Source organism: Diabrotica virgifera, chromosome 6 (genome assembly GCF_917563875.1).
Source record: "Diabrotica virgifera virgifera chromosome 6, PGI_DIABVI_V3a".
Classification (NCBI taxonomy): Eukaryota; Metazoa; Arthropoda; class Insecta; order Coleoptera; family Chrysomelidae; genus Diabrotica; species Diabrotica virgifera.
The window spans coordinates 13,910,270-13,934,179 of NC_065448.1; the positions used below are offsets into that span (position 1 = coordinate 13,910,270).

At 31.3% G+C, this 23,910-nt stretch overlaps 1 protein-coding gene and 2 long non-coding RNA genes across 3 annotated transcripts in view; 2 read left to right on the forward strand and 1 right to left on the reverse strand.

Annotated features, from left to right (window-relative positions):
• Positions 1–2,504: 2,504 nt before the first annotated feature.
• Positions 2,505–23,910, reverse strand: part of LOC126887057 (zinc finger protein 271-like) — a 123,141-nt gene continuing 101,735 nt past the window's right edge. The window contains exon 3 of the transcript XR_007698940.1: positions 2,505–3,067. The gene's annotated coding sequence lies outside the window, so the exon portion shown is untranslated. The remainder of the gene's footprint in view (positions 3,068–23,910) is intronic.
• Positions 10,443–11,789, forward strand: LOC126887063 (uncharacterized). The gene is made up of 2 exons (XR_007698941.1): positions 10,443–10,770; positions 11,640–11,789. It is a non-coding gene; the product is annotated as an uncharacterized LOC126887063 (long non-coding RNA).
• LOC126887064 (uncharacterized) lies at positions 18,639–20,544 on the forward strand. The gene is made up of 2 exons (XR_007698942.1): positions 18,639–19,279; positions 19,433–20,544. It is a non-coding gene; the product is annotated as an uncharacterized LOC126887064 (long non-coding RNA).

Genomic DNA, 23,910 nt, shown 5'->3' on the forward strand with positions numbered 1-23,910 from the left:
TATGTTTTGGCCTTGGTCGAGTTATGCATAACGCCGTCCAATTATCAAATTAGTTAATAAAATTATGTTAATAATTGTTATGTTAATTGATTAACTAATCTCATAATTATAATCAATTATGTTTTCAGCAACCCAATCAAAGTTGACATTGACAGTTGGTGACAGTAATTAAATATTTGATAGTGATCATTATCATTGTTGATTAGCGTTCGAACAACCGGCCCTAAAAGTGTCAATCAATAAAATCATTAATAACTAATTCAGAATTAAAGTCAAGTGTATAGGCAATGCAGTAGGTGATATTAAATTTATTGTAATGTAAAGTTATAATTATCTGCAGAGCAATGAAACTTTATGGAGTACATATTATAACTAAAAAAATTGAAAAAGTAATAAATAAAAAAAAATTAATAAATGAAACAATCTTTGATTTATGTTAATATCTGTTGAATTTAATAAATAGTTGAGCAGGTTAAAATTAATTTAAAATTTTTTGAAAGCATTACCTGGTTGAGTTAGATGGTTTCTTTGTAATGATAAAAAAATTTTTGTTTTATTTTAAAGTCGATAAGTAACACATAACAGATTCTAGAACAAACACAAAGGAGATGGACATAACATAACAGGAGTTTGGAAATTTTTGATGAGGCATGTTATGTCCATCTCCTTTGTGCTTGTTCTAGAATCTGTTATGTGTTATTTATCGACTTTAAAATAAAACAAAATTTTTTTATCATTACAAAGAAACCATCTAATTCAACTCAACCAGTTAATGCTTTCAAACAATTTTTAAAATTCAAAATTAATTTTAACCTGCTCAACTATTTATTAAATTCAACAGATATTAACATAAATCAAAGATTTTTTCCTTCGTTACTTTTTTTTCATATATTACTTTTTCAATTTTTTAGTTATACTCCATGAAGTTTCATTGCTCTACAGATAATTATAACTTTATATTACAATAAATTTAATATCACCCACTGCATTACCTATTGGGACCGTGCAAGTTCGGCAAAGCGACACCTATTTCTACGCTCTGCAACTTTATTCGCACTTTTAATTATATTGGCCAATTATATTAGTCCTGGTTACTGGATAATTGTCAAGGCCATAGTCCAAAAAAATAATAAGAAAAAATAAGATTCAGGTTATGTTATTAAAACGTAAACAATTGTATGTAGTAAATAAAATTAGTTATTAAAATGCAGTACTGCAAGCAAAATACACTTAATTAAATTTACCTTTATATAATAATTGCATATCATATCAATATTGTGGAGCAACATATAATTTTTCTTTTTCAATGACAGTAGATATGAAATGTACGTCAGTTTGACAATTTTTTTTTAATGCTCCACTCGGAGTAACATTACAATCTGTTCACTATTGGAACAATGAGTAACTTAATTCTAACTTAACCTAACTACATTTTTTTAAGCTAAAGTCTTACTCATCAGTATTTCTTTAGGTTATATTAGCATATCGCCTATTTACACTACAATTAACGTGTACACTACCGCACGATGCGTACTACACTATCTCATATGGTTTAGTACCGCACTATGCGCACTACACTAGCTCATATGGTTTGATTCTTTTAAGACGTCTGGTCTGGTTCGTGTTGTCAAGTAGCTGGAGGGCCTCAACATTGACGTGACGATGGAGCCTATCTTCGTGGTTCCGGGCAAATCTAGATATAGTCTGTCTAACGGTGTCGATCCTGTTTGACAATTTCAATTGACAATATGAATTATTTAAGAAAGTTGCAATATTTCTCCGCTATTCTCGCACGATCGTTTAACGTATCCCTTCCAAGTACTTGCACACCGCGAATACACTTGACTTTAATTCTGAATTAGTTATTAATGATTTTATTGATTGACACTTTTAATATAAAGAATTTTAGCAAATTACTATTGTTCAATTTTTCAATTTCAACTCTTCAAACAAAAATTTTTACAATCAGATCACAACTATTGCACATCCGACCAATCTTGTCTAAAAATTGAACACCCAATTTTACATCTATAAGTTCTTGAACATCCTGAACAACATCTAATAATCCTATATAAATAAAATCTACACAATTAATTAAAAATAACATCACTTTATATATAACTAACAATTTTTCGTTTCCCGATTTAATGTTGTGATTTCTTACTAATCCCCTCAAGATCCTGCCAATGTTTTGTTAACATATTACATTCAAATCTATCCCTCTACCAACCCTCCCTTTAGCAAAGTGCAGAGAAAAAGTATGATATTGAATACTACTACTATGTTCTTCCCTTATACCGGAAAGTAAGTGTATATCTTGTACTTGACATACTTTTGTTACCACTACATATAAATGCGTGCATGTGTGTGAGTGTGAGGGTTACACACCATACGCACGTACATGTGGTTATTTATGTGTATGCATAAATATATGTACTTTGATATTGGTTTTATCATTAACCTTTGATTTAAACCAGACCACTTAACTAACTCTGTTTTTTTTTTGTTGTTTGTAGCATTTAATTTTACTTTCACCGGGACCTGAAGATGCTGTGCAAAGTGTAGACAGCGAAACCGGTCGTCAGTTGTAAAATAAATTGTTTGTGAGAACGTCTCTCTTTTCTTTACTACACTAATTATCTCAATTAGTCGAAAAATATTTGTCCTACAAAATGCAAGGTCTTATCAAAGAGTCCCCTTTCCAATATGTATAATTAACGAGGCCATGAAAAATAATAACTAACCAACTGATTTTTTTCTCTGTTGATTAATCGATTGTTTTAATATTTACATAATTTAACACCCACATTGTCCTACAAATTGCGTGGTACTTTATCCTGGTCCAACGTTCAAAAGTTCTTCTTCGTCTTCTTTTTTTATATAGGCAGTACTGCCTGTTTTTGTTGAATGGTGCCTATCATTCTGCCCCTAAGTTGCCATTCCATCTTTTATTTGGGCGTCCTATAATTCTTCTGCCTAACAGTGACTTGTCCCTGGCTATTCTTACTATCCTTGATTCAGATATCCTGCTTATGTGTTCATTCCACTCTTCTTTTCTGTTCTTTACCTAGGTTATATTGTCTACTACACATGTGCGTCTGATTTCCTCACTCTTTACCCTATCCTGTAGTCCTTTTCCAGCAATCCCTCTTAAGATCTTCATTTCGTTGGTCTACAGATGTCTTCGTGTTTGGCTTGTATCTGGTTTTGTTTCGGCCATGTAAGTCATACTGGCCTAATAACTGACATATTATTCGGACCTGTTTCCAATCTTAGGTGTTTGTTTTTCCAAATTGTGTCGTTTAGGCATCCGGCTGTTCTACTGGCTTTAATTATTTGGTCTTTTACCTCTTCTTCGATATTGTTGTCGGCTGACGGATTAATTCCCAGGTATTTGAAAGTCATTACTTGTTGTATAATTTGATTGTCTAACTCCAATAATTGGAGAAAAAAAGATGGTACAAAATGGGCGATAGAGAGATAAAAATACTCTGTTACGCTGATGACACCGTGTTAGTAGAAGAGTGCGAAGACATTTGCATCTTACTGATTCTTTGGCTATTACTAAGCTTTTTGTTTTTTGGGCTGATATTTTCATATTCATTTCTTTTGCGTTAATGTTGAATTTGTGAAGTAATCTTTGTAGTTCTTCTTCGCACTCTGCTACTAACACGGTGTCATCAGCGTAACGGTGTATTTTATCTCTCTATCGCCCATTTTGTACCCTCTTTTTTTCTTCACTTGTTTTATTATTGCATCCAACATGTTAAACAGTAGAGGGCTTAGTGAATCTCCTTGCCTGATTCCTGTGTTTGTTTCTATGGGTTCTGTTATTATTCCATTGATTTTCATTTCTTACATATATGTTTTTTATCAGTTTTATGATACGACAGTGGTAAATTTTTGTCATATAGATAATCTTTTAATTGGACTCAATCAAACGCTTTCTCTTGTTCAAAAGTTGTAGTAAAAATACCTGATGTAAAAATAATTACATACTATCAAGCTGAAATCTTTGTGAATAGCTTCGTTTCGATGAGATGCCCAACAATTTCCTGTACAAAAATTTTAGTTTGTGATAGCTAACAGGGATGTAGTATGTTAATTTGACAGAAGAATGTACCTGTAAAGGTAGGTACCTATTAGGTACTTTTATACTTACATTCTTTCCCGTGCGATTGAATGGCTCATTCCAATCGGCGTAATTAAGCAGCAGAAAGATTGCGCCGTTCGAAGCGTGTGTCGCGATAATAGCTAGGACGCTCCAGTCACAGTATAAAGAGGGACTATGGAACCTCTATATACTGTGCTCCAGTCTTAGAGGATAGCACGCCGTTTTAAACGCGAGGGATAAAAACGCAAGTATAAATGTAAAACTATCAACTTATCCTTCGTGATTCGAGTGGCGTGGTAGAAGGTTTAGCAGTTTTAGTGACCACAATTCCCCACAATGTTCAAAATAAAAAAGAAAAACAATTACTTTTCTTTGTGTGCTACAGCGCACATCTTTTCTGAATGACCCACGAAAACTTTGGATCTTTTGGCCTCTGGATAAACGTTTTTGCAAAGTTTAATTAGCTCTTCGTATGCTAATGCTTTTCAGAAATGTAAACATTTTAGCCCTAGGCCTACAAGGCCTGTTGCGCTTAATAAATAAATAAATAAATAATGCTAATGCTTTTAGATCTTTATTGCAATATTCTTTAGATTGGACTTTCCATAAACAAGGAAATATACATTTCCAAGACTTCACTTATGAAGCCGTTTGACCAGTACCGTGAATTCCCCATGATTAGACCAAACGTTTAGAGTGGAAGTTTAAATTGATTGACACTCTTGGAACATGTGCTTTCACTGCAAAGTAGCGCGCAAAAACGATTACACTGACAGGCTTTCTCGCGCAAATGGAATGGGCCGTTCAAAACGCCCGCGAAAGAATGTAAGTGTAAAGGTACCTAATGTGTTTCTCCAGTGTACACTCTCAAATGTATTTTTAAATCACCTGATCTATTAAACTGCTTTTAACAAATTTCACACTTGAGGTTTTCCTTCAACGTGTTTTCAAATGTTTATTCAAACTACTGGCATTAATATTAGTGATGTTAATTATAGTTACTTTCGAGTATTCGTTACAAATCGTTACTTTTGTATAAAGTAATCATTTACAGTATTCGTTACTCGTTACTTTGATTACTATGATTACTTTTGTATTTGAGTACCGGTAATCATATCGAGAATCATATTTCTCAGTAGGTAGGTATTTTGTATAGGTATCCCGATATAACAACGACCTTCGCCGATCTGTTTAAGGGATAAAAATGATTTGATTACTATGATTACTTTTGTTACTTTTTTATTTGAGTACCGGCGGTAATCATATCGAGAATCGTATTTCTCAGTAGGTAGGTCTGTATACGTATTTCGATATAACAACGACTTTCACCAATCTGTTTAAGAGATAAAAATGATTTGATTACTATGATTACTTTTGTATTTGAGTACATATCGATAATAGTATTTCGCAGTAGGTAGGTATTTTGTATAGGTATTCCGATATAATAACGACCTTCACGAAGTACGAATTAATCAGAGTAATCAAAGTAGATACAATAGTCGTTACTCGCTCTGATACGATTGGTACGAAGTAATCAAAGTAGATAAAATAGTCGTTACTCGCTCTAATACGATTGGTATGAAGTAACGAAGTAATCAAAGTAGATACAATAGTCGTTACTCACTCTGATACGATTGGTACGAAGTAATTAGAGTAATCAAAGTAACGACTTGCCTCTCTGTATAGTAATCGTTACTTTCGGTATTCGTAAGTAACGAGTACTTTGTAACAAATAGTTACTTTTTCAACATCACTAATTATTATACTGCTTAAAACCAGTTTCATACTCTTAATTTTCTCCACTATGTAATCTAGTATGAGTTTTCAAATAATACCTGCTACTAAATTTCTTAAAACAAATTTCAGATTAGTAGGGTCTTTCGCTAGTGTGAACTTTCATGTGACCAGTTAAGTGAGATTTTTGAGCAAACTGTTTTAAACAAATTTTACACTGATAAGGTTTTTCTCCAGTGTGTACTCTCAAATGTGTTTTCAAATTACTTACTCGAACAAATTTCACACTTGTGAGGTTTTTCTCCAGTGTGCACTCTTAAATGTACTTTTAAAGTACAAGCTTCACTAAATTGCTTAAAACAAAGTTCACACTTGTGAGGTTTTTCTCCAGTGTGCACTCTGAAATGTTTTTTCAAAGAATCAGCCTGAGAAAACTGCTTAAAACAAATTTCACACTTGTGAGGTTTTTCCCCAGTGTGCACTTTCAAATGTCTTTTCAAATCACTTGCTTGACTAAATTGCTTAAAACAAATTTCACACTTGTGAGGTTTTTCCCCAGTGTGCACTTTCAAATGTGTGCTCAAATTACTTGCTTGTCTGAACTGCTTAAAACAAATTTCACACTTGTAAGGTTTTTCTCCAGTGTGCACCCTCAAATGTACTTTCAAATCACTTGCTTGACTAAATTGCTTAAAACAAATTTCACACTTGTGAGGTTTTTCTCCAGTGTGCACTTTCAAATGTCTTTTCACATCACTTGCTTGACTAAATTGCTTAAAACAAATTTCACACTTGTAAGGTTTTTCTCCAGTGTGCACCCTCAAATGTACTTTCAAATCACTTGCTTGACTAAATTGCTTAAAACAAATTTCACACTTGTGAGGTTTTTCTCCAGTGTGCACCCTCAAATGTACTTTCAAATCACTTGCTTGACTAAATTGCTTAAAACAAATTTCACACTTGTGAGGTTTTTCCCCAGTGTGCACTTTCAAATGCCTTTTCAAATTATTTGCTATATTAAATTGCTTAAAACAAATTTCACACTTGTGAGGTTTTTCCCCAGTGTGCACTTTCAAATGTGTGCTCAAATTATTTGCTTGTCTGAACTGCTTAAAACAAATTTCACACTTGTGAGGTTTTTCCCCAGTGTGCACTTTCAAATGTCTTTTCAAATTATTTGCTATATTAAATTGCTTAAAACAAATTTCACACTTGTGAGGTTTTTCCCTAGTGTGCACTTTCAAATGTGTGCTCAAATTACTTGCTTGTCTGAACTGCTTAAAACAAATTTCACACTTGTGAGGTTTTTCTCCAGTGTGCACTTTCAAATGCGTTTTCCAATTATTTGCTCTATTAAATTGCTTAAAACAAATTTCACACTTGTGAGGTTTTTCCCCAGTGTGCACTTTCAAATGCCTTTTCAAATTATTTGCTATATTAAATTGCTTAAAACAAATTTCACACTTGTGAGGTTTTTCCCCAGTGTGCACTTTCAAATGTGTGCTCAAATTATTTGCTTGTCTGAACTGCTTAAAACAAATTTCACACTTGTGAGGTTTTTCTCCAGTGTGCTGTCTCAAATGTACCTTTAAATTACCTGCTTCACTAAATTGCTTAAAACAAATTTCACACTTGTGAGGTTTTTGTCCAGTATGCACCCTCAAATGTCTTTTCAAGCTATATGCTTGATTAAATTGCTTAAAACAAATTTCACACTTGTAAGGTTTTTTTTCAGTCACTACTTTCATACTTTTATTTAATGTTTTTCCTTCTGCATGTGGATTCATAGAATTTTCTTCGCGAAATGAATGTTCAGTTAGTGTCTCGATAATTTCCATCTTGTTCTCTTGCAGACAATCTAAAAATCAAAGTGACTATAATATAAACATTTGAGTACAAGGGAAGATAAATGTAAAAATAAAGAAATGTAATAATCAAATTATAATTATAGGTTATTAAATTGCAAGACAATGCAGAGCAACAGAAGGGACAAGCAGAAACAAATAACAGGTTAACTAGATTATATAGAAATTGAAACAACAATATTGTATAAAACAGAACTATGAGACATAAATAACACAAACTCAGGCAGTTTATGCACGAAAGAATATTTTGAAGCAATCAAAACAAATAATTAAGATCACAAGAAAGGATCATCGAGAGAGTTATGATGATCATGATACTTCAGTCGATTCCTTACTGGACGAGATTGAGCTGTTTATTTGAATCGCAAAAAGTCTACGACATTATCTCGCCTTTATTTATTAAGAAGACAATAATTATTCTAACTCTATGTAAACTGTGGGCCGAAATAAAGGAGTACATTTTTTAGTTGAAAATAACTTTTCTGTTTTTTGGGCGATTTAATTTCTTTTTTAATTTCATAGGTACTGGAGAACTAAAAAATCTATACCTTTGGTAGAAAGTTATCTAAGTACGGTAAAGTACAGTGAAGTTATGTATAAAAGCCAAATTCCGCCTTACTACAGTGCAATGACAAAAACATTATTATCTAACAAGGTTAAAACATGTTATTTAAACTCACATTTACCGCCAAATATGTTTGATATAGGTACTTATTAGAGAAAAATGGTTAAATTTTCAGTACATATTTACCGATGCACAATGTGTCGTTGAGCCTAGCTAGCTGGACAAAAGTCATGTTCAAAACTAAAAGAATTATTATTTCAATATTGTAAATAATACATCAAAACATCCTATTCTAATATTTATTTGTGTCTGACACATCCACCGTGTGAGTAATAACGTCCAAAAGTAAGTATTTTGATTGTAATAAGTAGAATAAATCAGTTGAATTCCGGACATCATTTAAATCGCACGAAATTAACGTTTCCCCTAATTTATAAAGATTAATTGTTGAATATGGATAATACTTATATTGGTAAGTGCTAATTTTTATTAATTTAACAAAACTATCTGATAACCAAACACTATTAAAAAAAGTTTTTATGATGAATGAAGGAAATTTTTCTTCGTTTTGAAACTTTGGAGGGTGGGAAATACTTGTACCCTTTTGTAGCCGTGCTAAATTTTTTATATGTCATAGCTGCACCTATCCCATTGATAATCAGGCCTATTATAAACTGCACATGCTTGCACATCATTTTGTTTTTTGAGTAATAGTGTCCAAAGGTACGTATTTTTATTATAATAGAATAAATCAGTTGAATTCCGTAGATCATATAAATCACATGAAATTTAAGTTTTCCTTAATTTATAAATATTAATTGTTGAAGGTGGATAATATTTATGATAGTAACTGATAATTTTTTCTAATTTAACAAATCTATCTGATAATCAAAGGATATTAAAAAAAGTTTGTATGATGAACGAAGGAAATTTTCTTCGTTTTCAAAGTGTAATGGTAATGACTTGTACCTTTTGTATCCGGGTTAAATTTGCTATTTGTCATAGTCATAGCTGCACCTTTCCCATTAATACCCTAATAGCACACGACGTCCTTTGGACGTCCAAAATAGGTCCATTTTTGGTCCTTACGTCCATGGACTATAAACGGACGTCCTTTGGACGTCCCATGTTGGACGTCCTTCGGATGGAATAAATATGGACGTCCTTTGGACGTCCGACGTTGGACGTCCTTCGGGCGGAATAAATATGGACGTCCTTTGGACGTCCGACGTTGAACGTCCTTTGGACGTCCATACTGGACGAAATACGGACGTTTTATGAACGCTTATATATTTTATATTGGACACATTATTACGGGATCAAATAGCAAAATAATTCAATAAAATATTAACTTACGCGTTAACTTTACGTTAATGAAATACAGTCAAACCTGTCAGTAACGGCCACTAAAATGAAAGAACTATTGGCTGATATAGAAAGGTGGCCGTTATTGCCAGTTTTTGTAGTCTAGATATACAGTAAAACTTGTGTTACTGGCCACCTGATAAAATCGGCCACCTGTACTAACGGCCAATTTAAAAATTCCCCAAACCAATTATATCTAGACTACAAAAACTGGCAATACCGGTCACCTTTCTATATCGGCCAATAGCTTTTTCATTTTTAGTGGCCGTTACTGACAGGTTTTACTGTAATTGGTTTGGGGAATTTTTAAACTGGCCGTTAGTACAGGTGGCCGGTGTTTGCAGGGGGCCGGTAACACAGGTTTTACTGTAGTTTAAATCGAAAAGATTAAATCTTAATTCAAAATTGTATATATACAATTATTACAATTATAAACTATATATAGTTTAGTATCCAAAACATGTTTTTGATTTTATGTAATGTAATGAAAATCTTATTTGTAAATAATTATTGGTTACAACTGTTTAACAATAGGAAATATTCAAGAATAAATAAAATAAAAGTTTAATCCTAACAACACAAAACATTCCAGGAATGTAGGTACTACCGTTCTATTCCGTGAACATCTATCTGATTAAATTATGGGTGGAAAGTTACCACAAGATAGCCGTGTTCGTGCTGCATGCCCCGAGTATGCCCAGAGGGAGAACGCCTGCGCATTACGTTTTCGGAGGCCAATATTCGACCTTATTGAACGTCCAATTTTGTAATGCGCAGGCGTTCTCCCTCTGGGTATTGGGATAAACCGTAATCGTACCCCCTCCTAACTGCCAAAGTGTCATGGCCGCCGTCGGGACCTATTGTGCTGACATTTACAATGTTTACATATAGAAAAGTTTGTTTTTTTCTGCTTATAATACCGTTTTCTAAAGATATTAGTGAACAAAATCGATTTGCTAACAATATTTAATATATTTTAAATGTGCTAAAATTGGATTCAACAGCAAAAGTCGCATAAATAACATATAAATAACGAATTTGTTCACCTATTACAAATGGGGTTATGTGGTTGTAACTGTTTATTTTGGGAATAAAATGAAAATGATCAATTAAACGACTGGAAAACTGTAAGTATTACAATTAAAACATGTTTATCCTATCAAAAGAGTTCACTTCATTTTAAGAAAGCTAATTATTATTATACAATAGACATTTATAAACTGCCATGTACTTTTAAGGTTACTTTTGATCTGTTTTCAAAGCTTATGATTAAATGTTACCTCTTTATTAATTAGATTTGCCAACAAAACATGCATGATTAAGGCCAAATGCAATTCCTTTGCTAAAGTCATAAAAAAAGTACCAATACAGTTAAAAAAATTATTTTAAAAAGGTCTCTCAAAAGACATGAAAATATACAACAACTCAAAAAACTAGAGAATGTAAAGAAAGCCAGGTTATTGGAAATGGAATTCCTGTTTAATTGGAAGCCAGTAAACTATCCAAGACTTTTCAGAATCAAATGTGTCAACTTGTAAAAACGATTCTTCTGACATTTTTAGTAAAAACCAGATTATCCTCAAGAAAAATTCTGTTTAAGTGAGACTCAAAGTCATATTTGTGGATGTGTCATCTTTGAATGAAACAATTTTTTTACCTAAACAATTAAATGTATGGATCTAATTAAAAACAATGCTGAATCAAGTACAGTTACAGAAATACAATCCTTTGAACTTCTAAATGTGATTGTTGAAAGTGTCGAAATAGCTACTGCATAGGGATTCGAAAGGGATAGACTTGTTATGAACGCACTTGATCATGTACTTCTTACTGTTATAAAGTTGAAACAAAACTTATTTTATGCTTTTTTATCAGTCACTTTTAATTGTGTATCAACTTTACGTGGTACATCGTGCAAAAATTGCTAAAAATGCAAACATTATATTTATTTTCTGTGTTACATTGGATAGTATGATTGAATGTCTTCCTCTTTTAGATAGTGAAGTGAAGAACATCTTGAAGTTCCAATGATGTTTCAAGATGAGATAAATCGAAATAATGGTTGTATGTTAGAAGGACAGAGAATACGAAGAAATGTTATTGCTGCATACTTAGTGTAGTGAAATACAAACTTCAAACATTATAATATATTTTTTGATTTCAAACATTTCATATGATTATGAAAGAACATCTTTCTTTTTAAAACAATGAAGAAGTGAAGAACATAATAAAGTTCCAACGAAAATGATTCCAGATGAGGAAAATCGAAATAATGGTTGTATGTTACGTGTATAGAGAATACGAAGAAATGTTATTGCTGCAAACTTAGTGTAGTGAATTAAAAACTTATTGTCAAATACAAATCAATGTATTTCATACTTTTATAATATATAGTGATATAATTTTATATGTGTTCAAATAAAAATATTAATAAATAAAATACAATAAACACAAATCATGTATATCTTACAATGAATTACAAAATCAAAAATTAATTACAAAAATATCAAAATAAATCTAAAATATTAAAAAGTTACATATAATTTTTATAGTACCTACATACTTTGGTTGGTACTCTAATAATTTGGAGATCCATTAAAGTCTGTAGATGGAAATTGCAGGTATCTAAAAAATATAATAATATAAAGTAACTCAACAATCTCTTTTTAATTAGGGTAGCAGTTGATAAAGATGACCCTTGCTCGGGAAATCAAATGTATCTAAAAAAAAATTAAGTAACAGCTTTCTAACAAAACAATCTTAGCACTAAACGGAAACAAAGATACTGGTAAGTATTAAAACATTTTTTGAAAAATCTTTCTGAAAGTGAAAATAAAGACTACTCTCTATGGGAACAACTAAAACTGGGCATGCTTTACAAAAAAATGTATCCAGAACAAACTTCTTCTCTATAAGGCAATACTACGACAAGTCTGGATGTACAGGATTTAAATCTGGGGAACTGCCAGTAATACAAATATGCAAAAACTATTAAGATTCTAATCCGAAGTCGTTTATGATGTCCGATGTTTTTAGTACCACTACCAAATATCATGCTAAACTGAAAATTATAGGGTAAAAATCTGTCTGATCACCCAAACTTTTAAAAGCTGGATGCTTATCTGATCTAGTCCAGAGGCTGGTTTCAGTATTGCAGCTATAAAATACTTAAATAGTAAGCATGGAAATTTTTATTATGGTCCACCTTGAGGCAAACTAGGGCACTAGAGGGTTAAGAAAAGTTACAGATCTCTACACCACTGGGAAGTAGATAGTAGTTACTAATTTGTAAAAAAGTCAGAAATATGGTAATGTAGACTAAATTAATATAAATATGTAAAGAATTCTCACCCCTGAGTGTAGTTCCCACTGTGTCATTTTTTATATCTGTCATATTGTTATAATGATAACAGATTGCATTAAAGTTAAAATAAAAAAGAATTAAAGAAGTTCATAAAAATATTCTATTTTTGAAAAAATATTTAAGTGCTTAAATACTTTTTTAGATAAAATATACATAAAATTTATTTTTTCTACAACCGTGTTAAAAATGCAACTTTCAGCACTCTATACAAGCGTTAAAAACGCTACCTTAAGGCACTAGTGCTATAAAATTTTTATGGCACTGCAGTTCGTATTGACTGTATAGGCAATTTTGATGTAATGTCAAAAAAATATAAAAATGGAATGTCAGTTCAAGTAATAGTTATTTATGATATAAGTGTTAAAAGTACACGTTTAAGGCACTCATGTGAAAGTTTGCAGAATGAGCGATAGCGAGTTCTGCAATTCACATGAGTGCCTTAAAAATGTACTTTTTAACATGCATATCATACAATATTTTTTCTACAAACGTAATTACAGGTACCGTAATTTTGTACAGTAATCTACAAAAACTTTTACTTGAACTTGACCGACATTCCATTTTTATATTTTTGTGACATTACATCAAAATTGTCTATACTGTCAATACGAATTGCAGTGCCATAAAAATTTTAAAGCACTTGTGCCTTAAAGTAGCATTTTTAATGCTCTTATGGAGTGCTAAAAATTGAATTTTTAACACGGTTGTAGAAAAAAGTTTTTGTAGATATTATTCTGTAATTACGTTTGCAGAAAAAATATTGTATGATATGTGTGTTAAAAAGTACATTTTTAAGGCACTCATGTGAATTGCAGACTTTCACATGCGTGCCTTAAATGTGTACTTTTAACACTTATATCATAAATAACTATTAAAAAACTAACAGAAAATAGTAAAAATATTTGATTGAGCATAAGTAAAAAAGTCACTCTCTCAACCAATAAACATTTGTGATTAAAATTAATATACTTAATTGATTATAATATGAATGTGTTCTTGTAGAGTTTCATATAATAATTTCCATTTGACTAAAGAGACACAAGCTGGAATACTTAGGTCAATAATACTTAGGTATGAAACACCCTAAAAAATATGAACTTTTGCATTTGATAATTCAGAGAAAGATCCAAGGTAAATGTGGTTCTGGTAGAATCTCACAATCATAGCTGAACAATCTAAGACCATAGTATGGAAAATCGACTCCATCATCATTAGTTAGAGCTGCTGTCAATAAAGCCACAATAGCGAATATGGTAGCCAATATGATATCCAACAATTGATAACAGTCATGGAACTAAAAAATGTATTATTTCAAAGTGTTTATGGGATAAAATTAGTAAGAGTGACATGATACCTAACAAAAATTTGATTCAGAAGATTTAACATAAAACTTGTAATTCTCTTATACTAAACTCACAATAAAGATGCACCAGAAATAAACAACCCAAGACATGTTGAATGATACAAATAGCACTCCCGAATCATGATTTACAATGTATAAACTTTGTAAATCATGATTTGTGAGTGCTCCTCATAACATTCATCATGTCTTGTGTTTGTTTCTTTCTAGTGCATCTTTATTGTGATTTTAGTATTATAATTATATACAGTGTGTCCACGGTTGGGGTGCCCAAGAGGAAAAACTTTTTTATTTTCAATTTTAGCGAAAAATGTCATTATTGATAAAAAGTTTTGCTTGTTCTAAAACCCCATAAAACGAAATAAAATTCAAGTTTTTTAAATCCTGCTTAATTTTGTAGCCAATTTTATGTAAATCCCTATTTTATGTAAATTTTTGCACTAAGTTTTAAATCTTAACAATAATCTAGTGTTGCCAAGCCACAATGTAGCTTAGTAACTATCAATTTCGATAAATAATTTGCGAATTGTCAATTTTTTTGACAATGTTAAGCTATCAATAAAGAATTTATCTTGTGATAAATTTCATTATTAAAATTGTTGTATTAATAATTATTTAATTAATAAATAATTGGATGATTCAAGGAGAACGACAAAGTCTGGCTTCGTAATCCAGAGAAGTGAAAGGGTTGTTCTCCCAAGTTATTATTGTTACAATTTCGAACTTAGTGCAAAAATTTAAAGGGATTTACATAAAATTGGCTATAAAAATAAGCAGGATTTGAAAAACTTGAATTTTAGTTCATTTTATGGGGTTTTAGAACAAGCAAAACTTTTTATCAAGAATGACATTTTTCGCTAAAATTGAAAATAAAAAAGTTTTTCCTCTTGGGCACCCCATCCGTAGACACACTGTATTACTATTTTTATAATAAAAAGATTATAATTTATAAAATGTGATGCTGTATATGATTTCAAATATTAATCTTTTCTATTACCATACAAAAAAAATATTGCCTTTACTCAAAAACATTTTATTTATCATAAAATTTTTAAAGATATATTTAAAAAGTTCATAAATATTAATATTAATTTATACAAAAACATTAAATATTTTAGTTTTACTGGTTTATGGCTGTAAGGTGTCTCTGAATATTTTTCACTCTTTTATAAGATGTTTCGAAAATTGAAATATCTCTGAAAGTTTTTAATATTTAAAATCAGTTTTCATAAATTTATCATCGGTTAATATTAGAGATCTTAAGTTCACAGTGGCACAAACAACTGAAAATATCTTCTGTAAGTGGAAGAAGACTAACATACATTTTACATACATTAATTGTTTTTATTTATTTGGTTGGATCTATCTATGTGTACTCAAGCTTTAGCTATCTTCATTGTAAGAATTTTAAGTTTAGCGTGATATTTGGTAGTGGTACTAAAAAAATCGGACATCATGAAAGACTTTGGATTGGAATCTTTGTAGTCTTTGCATATTTGTGTTACTGGCAGTTCCCCAGAATTAAATCCTGTACATCCAGACTTGTAGTAGTATTGCCTTATAGAGAAGAAGTTTGTTCTGGATACATTTTTTTGTAAAGCATACCCAGTTTTAGTTGTTCCCATAGAGAGTAGTCTTTATTTTCACTTTCAGAAAGATTTTTCAAAAAATGTTTTAATACTTACCAGTATCTTTGTTTCCGTTTAGTGCTAAAGGCTGTATGACACTATGCATTTTCTTGTATCATTTCTAATATCGTTTCTGATATGTCAAAAAAATGTATAGTGTCATACACAGATACAAGAAACGATATCAGAAACGATACAAGAATTTGTGTCAGGCACAGATTCTTGTACAATAACTGCGCCAATTTCTGCGCAAAGAGCAAAAACGTAAAACCTGCTGGTAAAACTTCTAAATGTCATAATGGCGGCTGAAAATGAGATCATATGATTTATGTCTTGATGAATTTATTTGTGTTTTGTAGGTATTATTTATAAATATTTTATTGATACTTAATATACCGTTTGGTATGGACTACTGTTCTACTAATAACCATATATTTAGAATAACTTTGGGTTTCATATTGCATAATTTTTTAATAGAGGAAAATACAATAGTTCCAATTTGGATCAAACTGAAGATAATTATAATGCAAATATTTTAGCACAAATATCAAAACAAAATAAAAAACACAAATAATCAACAGTCAACGTAAAAATTCTAGTTATTATAACATTAAAATATTTGTTTTTAAAAGTTTATAAATTTTATAAAATCCTTAAAATCAGCTGTAGACACAGTACTACCATAAGTACCATACCAATGTAACGTGACAGGGTGACAAACAAAATTTCGACCAGTCACGTGCAAGAAATGATACAAGAAAATGTATACAAGAAACGATATCAGAAACGATATTAGAAATGATACAAGAAAATGCATAGTGTCATACAGCCTTAAGATTGTTTTATTAGAAAGCTGTTACTTAATTTTTTTAGATACATTTGATTTCCCGAGCAAGGGTCATTCATCTTTATCAACTGCAACCCTAATTGAAAAGAGATTGTTGAGTTACTTTATATATTTTTTAGATACCTGCAATTTCCATCTACAAACTTTAATGGATTTCCAAATTATTAGAGTACCAACCAAAGTATGTAGGTACTATAAAAATTATGGGTTACTTTTTAATATTTTAGATTTATTTTGATATTTTTGTAATTAATTTTTGATTTTGTAATTCATTGTAAGATATACATGATTTGTGTTTATTGTATTTTATTTATTAATATTTTTATTTGAACACATATAAAATTGTACCACTATATATTATAAAAGTATGAAATAAATTGATTTGTATTTGACAATAAGTTTTTAATTCACTACACTAAGTTTGCAGCAATAACATTTCTTCGTATTCTCTATACACGTAACATACAACCATTATTTCGATTTTCCTCATCTGGAATCATTTTCGTTGGAACTTTATTATGTTCTTCACTTCTTCATTGTTTTAAAGAGGAAGATGTTCTTTCATAATCATATGAAATGTTTGAAATAAAAAAATATATTATAATGTTTGAAGTTTGTATTTCACTACACTAAGTATGCAGTAATAACATTTCTTCGTATTCTCTGTCCTTCTAACATACAACCATTATTTCGATTTATCTCATCTTGAAACATCATTGGAACTTCAAGATGTTCTTCACTTCACTATCTAAAAGAGGAAGACATTCAATCATAGTATCCAATGTAACACAGAAAATAAATATAATGTTTGCATTTTAGCAATTTTTGCACGATGTACCACGTAAAGTTGATACACAATTAAAAGTGACTGATAAAAAAGCATAAAATAAGTTTTGTTTCAACTTTATAACAGTAAGAAGTACATGATCAAGTGCGTTCATAACAAGTCTATCCCTTTCGAATCCCTATGCAGTAGCTATCTCGACACTTTTAACAATCACATTTAGAAGTTCAAAGGATTGTATTTCTACTGTACTTGATTCAGCATTGTTTTTAATTAGATCCAAACATACATTTATTTGTTTAGGTAAAAAATTTGTTTCATTCAAAGATGACACATTCACAAAATTATATTTATACATATGACTTTGAGTTTCACTTAAAACAGAATTTTTCTTGAGGATAATCTGGTTTTTACTAAAAATGTCAGAAGAATCCTTTTACAAGTTGAAACATTTGATTCTGAAAAGTCTTGGATAGTTTACTGGCTTTCAATTAAACAGGAATTCCATTTCCAATAACCTGGCTTTCTTTACATTCTCTAGTTTTTTGAGTTGTTGTATATTTTCATGTCTTTTGAGAGACCTTTTTAAAATAATTTTTTTAACTGTATTGGTACTTTTTTTATGACTTTAGCAAAGGAATTGCATTTGGCCTTAATCATGCATCTTTTGTTGGCAAATCTAATTAATAAAGAGGTAACATTATCATAAGCTTTGAAAACAGATCAAAAGTAACCTTAAAAGTACATGGCAGTTTATAAATGTCTATTGTATAATAATAATTAGCTTTCTTAAAATGAAGTGAACTCTTGTGATAGGATAAACATGTTTTAATTGTAATACTTACAGTTTTCCAGTCGTTTAATTGATCATTTTCATTTTATTCCCAAAATAAACAGTTACAACCACATAACCCCATTTGTAATAGGTGAACAAATTCGTTATTTATATGTTATTTATGCGACTTTTGCTGTTGAATCCAATTTTAGCACATTTAAAATATATTAAATATTGTTAGCAAATCGATTTTGTTCACTAATATCTTTAGAAAACGGCATTATAAGCAGAAAAAAACAAACTTTTCTATATGTAAACATTGTAAATGTCAGCACAATAGGTCCCGACGGCGGCCATGACACTTTGGCAGTTAGGAGGGGGTACGATTACGGTTTATCCCAATACTCGGGGCATGCAGCGCGAATGTACCGAATGAACATAGTACAATGTCTTCCTGGAGGGGTAAAATTTTCCATTACAAGATTTTAAGAGAGGCCATTTACTATTCAATTTGCGTTCATGCAGGGCATGCAGCGCGAATGTACGCGAATGAACATAGTACAATGTCTTCCTGGAGGGGTAAAATTTTCCATTACAAGATTTTAAGAGAGGCCATTTACTATTCAATTTGCGTTCATTTTCAAATTTGCCGCGCGAGTATCTATGTAGCGTCACGTGGTCATCACATTTCATATTATTTATTTCATTTTCATGGATAACCGATAACCTAAAAATTTAGTAAAAATTTTGATTGGAAAAAAATGCATCGATAACTGTCGATAAGGGGGTGTGGGAAATGGAAATTAGTGGCTTTTTTGCTGTACTGTCTGCCAGTTTTTGCTCTGGGCTCTGGCTGGATATCTTGTTTAAACAATTTTGTAAGTATTATAACATCCGTTTTCAATTTTCTTTATTCTTTATGAAACGAATCATTTATACATGCATATTATTACCTGTAAATAGGTACCTATTTCTTTTGATTTTTAATTGTAAAAAATAGAAAAATTACCGTTCATTTTAATTTTTTTTAGAATCAGCTGAAAGTGGCCTACAAAAAAAAAACCAAGAAGGAAATGTATAGCCTTGTGGCTATGAAAGGCAAAAGAGAGATATAAAAAGTGTATTGGCTAGTTGGAAGAAAGTCCACATTGTCCATGCATAATAAGTTATTACTTTATCAACAAATATCAAGAAGATAGCAGGGTCACGAGCATCAACTTCATAAGTTCAAGAATATCGAGGAAATCCAGCTCCTCGATACTACTGGGCAAACTAGAAGATTGAAGAGGACAAATCCTTTTGAACTAGTTTGAGTGATAGGTGATAGTGAAAAACGGAGCATAGTGCTTGTGTGCTGTGCCTGTGTATGTTAGAATAATAGTGCACGATCTTGTTAGATTAGATAAGAGACGCTATGGGGTAAGCTCTTCATTTTAAGAAACAGTAGTAATTTAGGTTAAATTAAAATTGCTCATTGGTCAATTATGACCAGATTGTTTTTTTATGTTTGGCAAAAAGGACTTAAGTCAGAATTGCACATTGATAATGTTTTGATGATTTCTGGACCAGAAAAAAACTGTTGTAGATGTAAACTGTATGTACAGTAGAATCTACTACAGTACTGTAGAAATCATCAAAACATTATCGATGTGCAATTCTGACTTAAGCCCTTTTTCCCAAACATCAGAGAATTGTAATGTACAATAATTCTCCTATCTGCTTTTTCATGAATTTTGTAGGAGACGAAAAACCATTTTTAGGATCATCTGCTTTCACATGTAAATTTTGACATGTTTTGTAGTAAATAGATAGTTGAATTTACTACAAAACATGTCAAAAAATATATGAAAACAGGAGGTGACTATAAAAAAAGTTTTTAGTCTCTCTTACAAAACTCATGAAAAACAAATCGGAGATATGTCACATCGGTGACTATATCCAGGGAATGTCTAAAAAATATACTTTGATGTCCCAAGAACCAAATATAACCTACAGTCCATCTAATTTACTTACCGTTGCACGTCATTATCTACGCCAGAGATCTAAGTTGACATAGTTGCCAAAGTATAAAAAGATCCTGAATCCATTTTAAATCAAATTTATCACATAATTATTGTAAACGTGGATTATACAACAAAACAAATTAATATTCAATGTACATAAGTAAAAACTTAAGAAATAGAGAACAAGAATTAAGTTATAATCTTTTAAGATTTGCAGTGCAAGCGTTTTTGCACTGCATTGTTAATAATTAAAAAACGGCAACTCTTGGCAAAAAGCCGGTAGGTTTCTTTGTATAAGTATGTCTACAATAACAACTAAAAAAGTTGTCAGATACCTCGATTATTCCAAGTCGTTATAAAATTAGGTGAAATTTATATTTTTATAGTAGAGGATCTTTTTATAGTAAAGTAAATAATAAAAACAGTAAATATAATAAATAAAACAGATACTTATAGTAAAGAATATAAACAAATATGAAGTGTCATCACCGCAACTGTCAAATAAATGTTACCAATTTATTCTAAAATGTCACCTTCGTTAGATTACAGTTACAGTGTGATCCGAACAAATCTGCTTCATAAAAACACTTTATAATCTATTTATACAAATTAAATGAAACATATTATTGTGTATTTCTTTAGGTTAACATTAATAGAAATCTTCAAATATTATTTCTACGCGTATATAATAAAATATGTCTAGTGGCTGTAATTCCAGTGTACTCGGCAAAGTGATTCTAAAAAAGAACACACCTACCGCCTAAATATTTCGTGTTGGTATCATGCGACGTCACAGGCTACGACGCGGATGACGCGCAACAGTTTTAGTAAATTAGAGGAAGTATGTAGATATATACAGGGTGTAACAAAAATACAGGTCATAAATTTAATCACATATTCTGGGACCAAAAATAGTTTGATTGGACCTAACTTACCTTAGTACAAATGTGCACACAAGAAAAGTTACAGCCCTTTGATGTTATATAAATATTATATATATATAATAGCACTAAGGGCCTTAGAGGCCCATGGCTTAAAAGTTTGTTTTTTTTTTCATTTTCACGTTTCTTTATGTACTGAGATCTTCTCTGGCTTGATATGTGATTTTTCTTCATTCCTTCCTGTTATTCATTTTTCTTTTCTGACCCTGTAGCACCATTCTTTCCAAATCTTTTTCGACCTCTTGCTTCCATCTATTTTTCGGCCTTCCTCTTCTCTTTCTTGAAGTTGTAGTGTAGTTTAGTACCCTTTTTGGAGTCCTCGTGTTTGGCATCCTTTCAATGTGACCTCGCCATCTAAGTCTCTGTGCCTTTATCACTCATTTGAAGTTACAAGATGAAGTGATTTTTTCCAATATATCGAAAACTATTAGAGATTTTTTATTGAAAATGGACATGTGGCATTATTATGGCAGCAGTATCTTACGAAAAAACTATAGTAAAATTTGGACACCCCATAAAAATTTTATAGGGGTTTTGTTCCTATAAACCCCCCCCCCCAAACTTTTGTGCATGTTTCAATTTAATTATTATTGTAGTACCATTTAAACACAACGTTTTAAAAACTTTTTTGCCTCTTATTGCTTTTTCGAAAAGTCAATTTTTATCGAAATATTTTGAATATTTGTCAAATCCACCACATATTTGTATATGGTTAAGTACGATTATGGAGACTTAATAATAATATGCAGACTTATTTATGCTTTACATTGTTAGGTATATTTTGAACCATAGTAAAAAAGAAGCCAGATCTCGATAAAACGTGCCTTATCGAAAAAATACAAAGAGGCAAAAATGTTTTAAAAACATTCTGTTTAACTAATGGTACCTCAGTAATAGTTTAATTGGAACGTACACAAACATTTGGGGGGTTTAAAGGAACAAAACCCCCATAAAATTTTTATGTAGACATGTTAAAAAAGAAGTCGCAACTCGATAAAAACTGCCTTATCTGAAAAATACTAAGAAACAAAAATATTGAATTTAACTAATGGTACCACAATAATAAAATTGAATTGGAACGTACACAAAAGTTTGGGAGGATCTAAGGGATCAAAACCCCCATAAAATTTTTATGGGGTGCACAAATTTCACCATAATTTTTCTTTAAGATATTCCTGCCATAATAATGCCACATGTCCATTTTCAATAAAAAATCGCTAATAGTTTTCGATATAATCGAAAAAATCTATTTTCATTTTGTAATTTCAAAGGGCTGTAACTTTTTTTATGTGCATATTTGTACTAAGGTAAGTTAGGTTCATTCGAACTATTTTTGGTCCCAGAATATGTGATTTAATTTATGACCTGTATTTTTGTTACACCCTGTATATACAGCCCATTACGCACCACCTTAAAAATTGGGCATTTTTGATGTCTCGAATTTCCTAAACATGTTGCATCTAAGTGATTTTTTTATAATATTCTAGCCTAGGCCCTAGGCTATAGGTTAAGTACCTCCTTATGCTTGTCATGCACGGGGAGCTATACTGTATATATTATATCACATCGCTCTCTATAGTAATGAGTGAGCCTGCACATACGGAACCATTTGTTTCCTGTCTGCAGGCTCACTCATTACTATAGAGAGCGATATGATATAATGTACATATATTACAGCATAGCTCCCTGTGCATGACAAGCTTAAGGAGGTAACCTATAGCCTAGGCTATAATATTATAAAAAAATCACTTAGATGAAACAACAGGTTTAGGAAATACGAGACATCAAAAATACCCCATATTTAAGGTGGTGCGTTAATTTCTTGGAGAAGTGTATAGTAATTTAATGTAAATAATGTAATATCCAATAATTGTAATTTAATATAAGATGTAATATAAGTTCCTTAAAAAATATATTTTTTATTTCCCACGACATTAGATGGATGTTCGGCAGCAAGACATTGGACCAAACTGGGATGTCCTATGAAGGCCCAATTGACGTCCACCGAATGTCCCTTCGGATATTAAGTGGACCTCCATTGAACGTTTGGCAACGCGGCATTTGGACCAAAATTGGACGTCCTGTTAAGGTCCAATTCACGTCCCCTAGGACGTCCGGTTAAGGTCCAATTTACTTCCGAATAAGGTCCAATTTACGTCCGATTAAGGTCCCATTTACGTCCGATGAAGGTCCAATTTACGTCCGATGAAGGTCCAATTTACGTCTTATTAAGATCCAATTTACGTCCGATTAAGGTCCAATTTACGTCCGATTAAGGTCCAATTTACGTCCGATTAAGGTCCCATTTACGTCCGATTAAGGTCCAATTTACGTCCGATTAAGGTCCAATTTACGTCCGATTAAGGTCCCATTTACGTCCGATTAAGGTCCAATTTACGTTCTATTAAGGTCCAATTTACGTTCGGTTAAGGTCCAATTTACGTCCGATTAAGGTCCAATTTACGTCCGATTAAGGTCCAATTTATGTCCGATTAAGGTCCAATTTACGTCCGATTAAGGTCCAATTTACTTCCGATTAAGGTCCAATTTACGTCCGATTAAGGT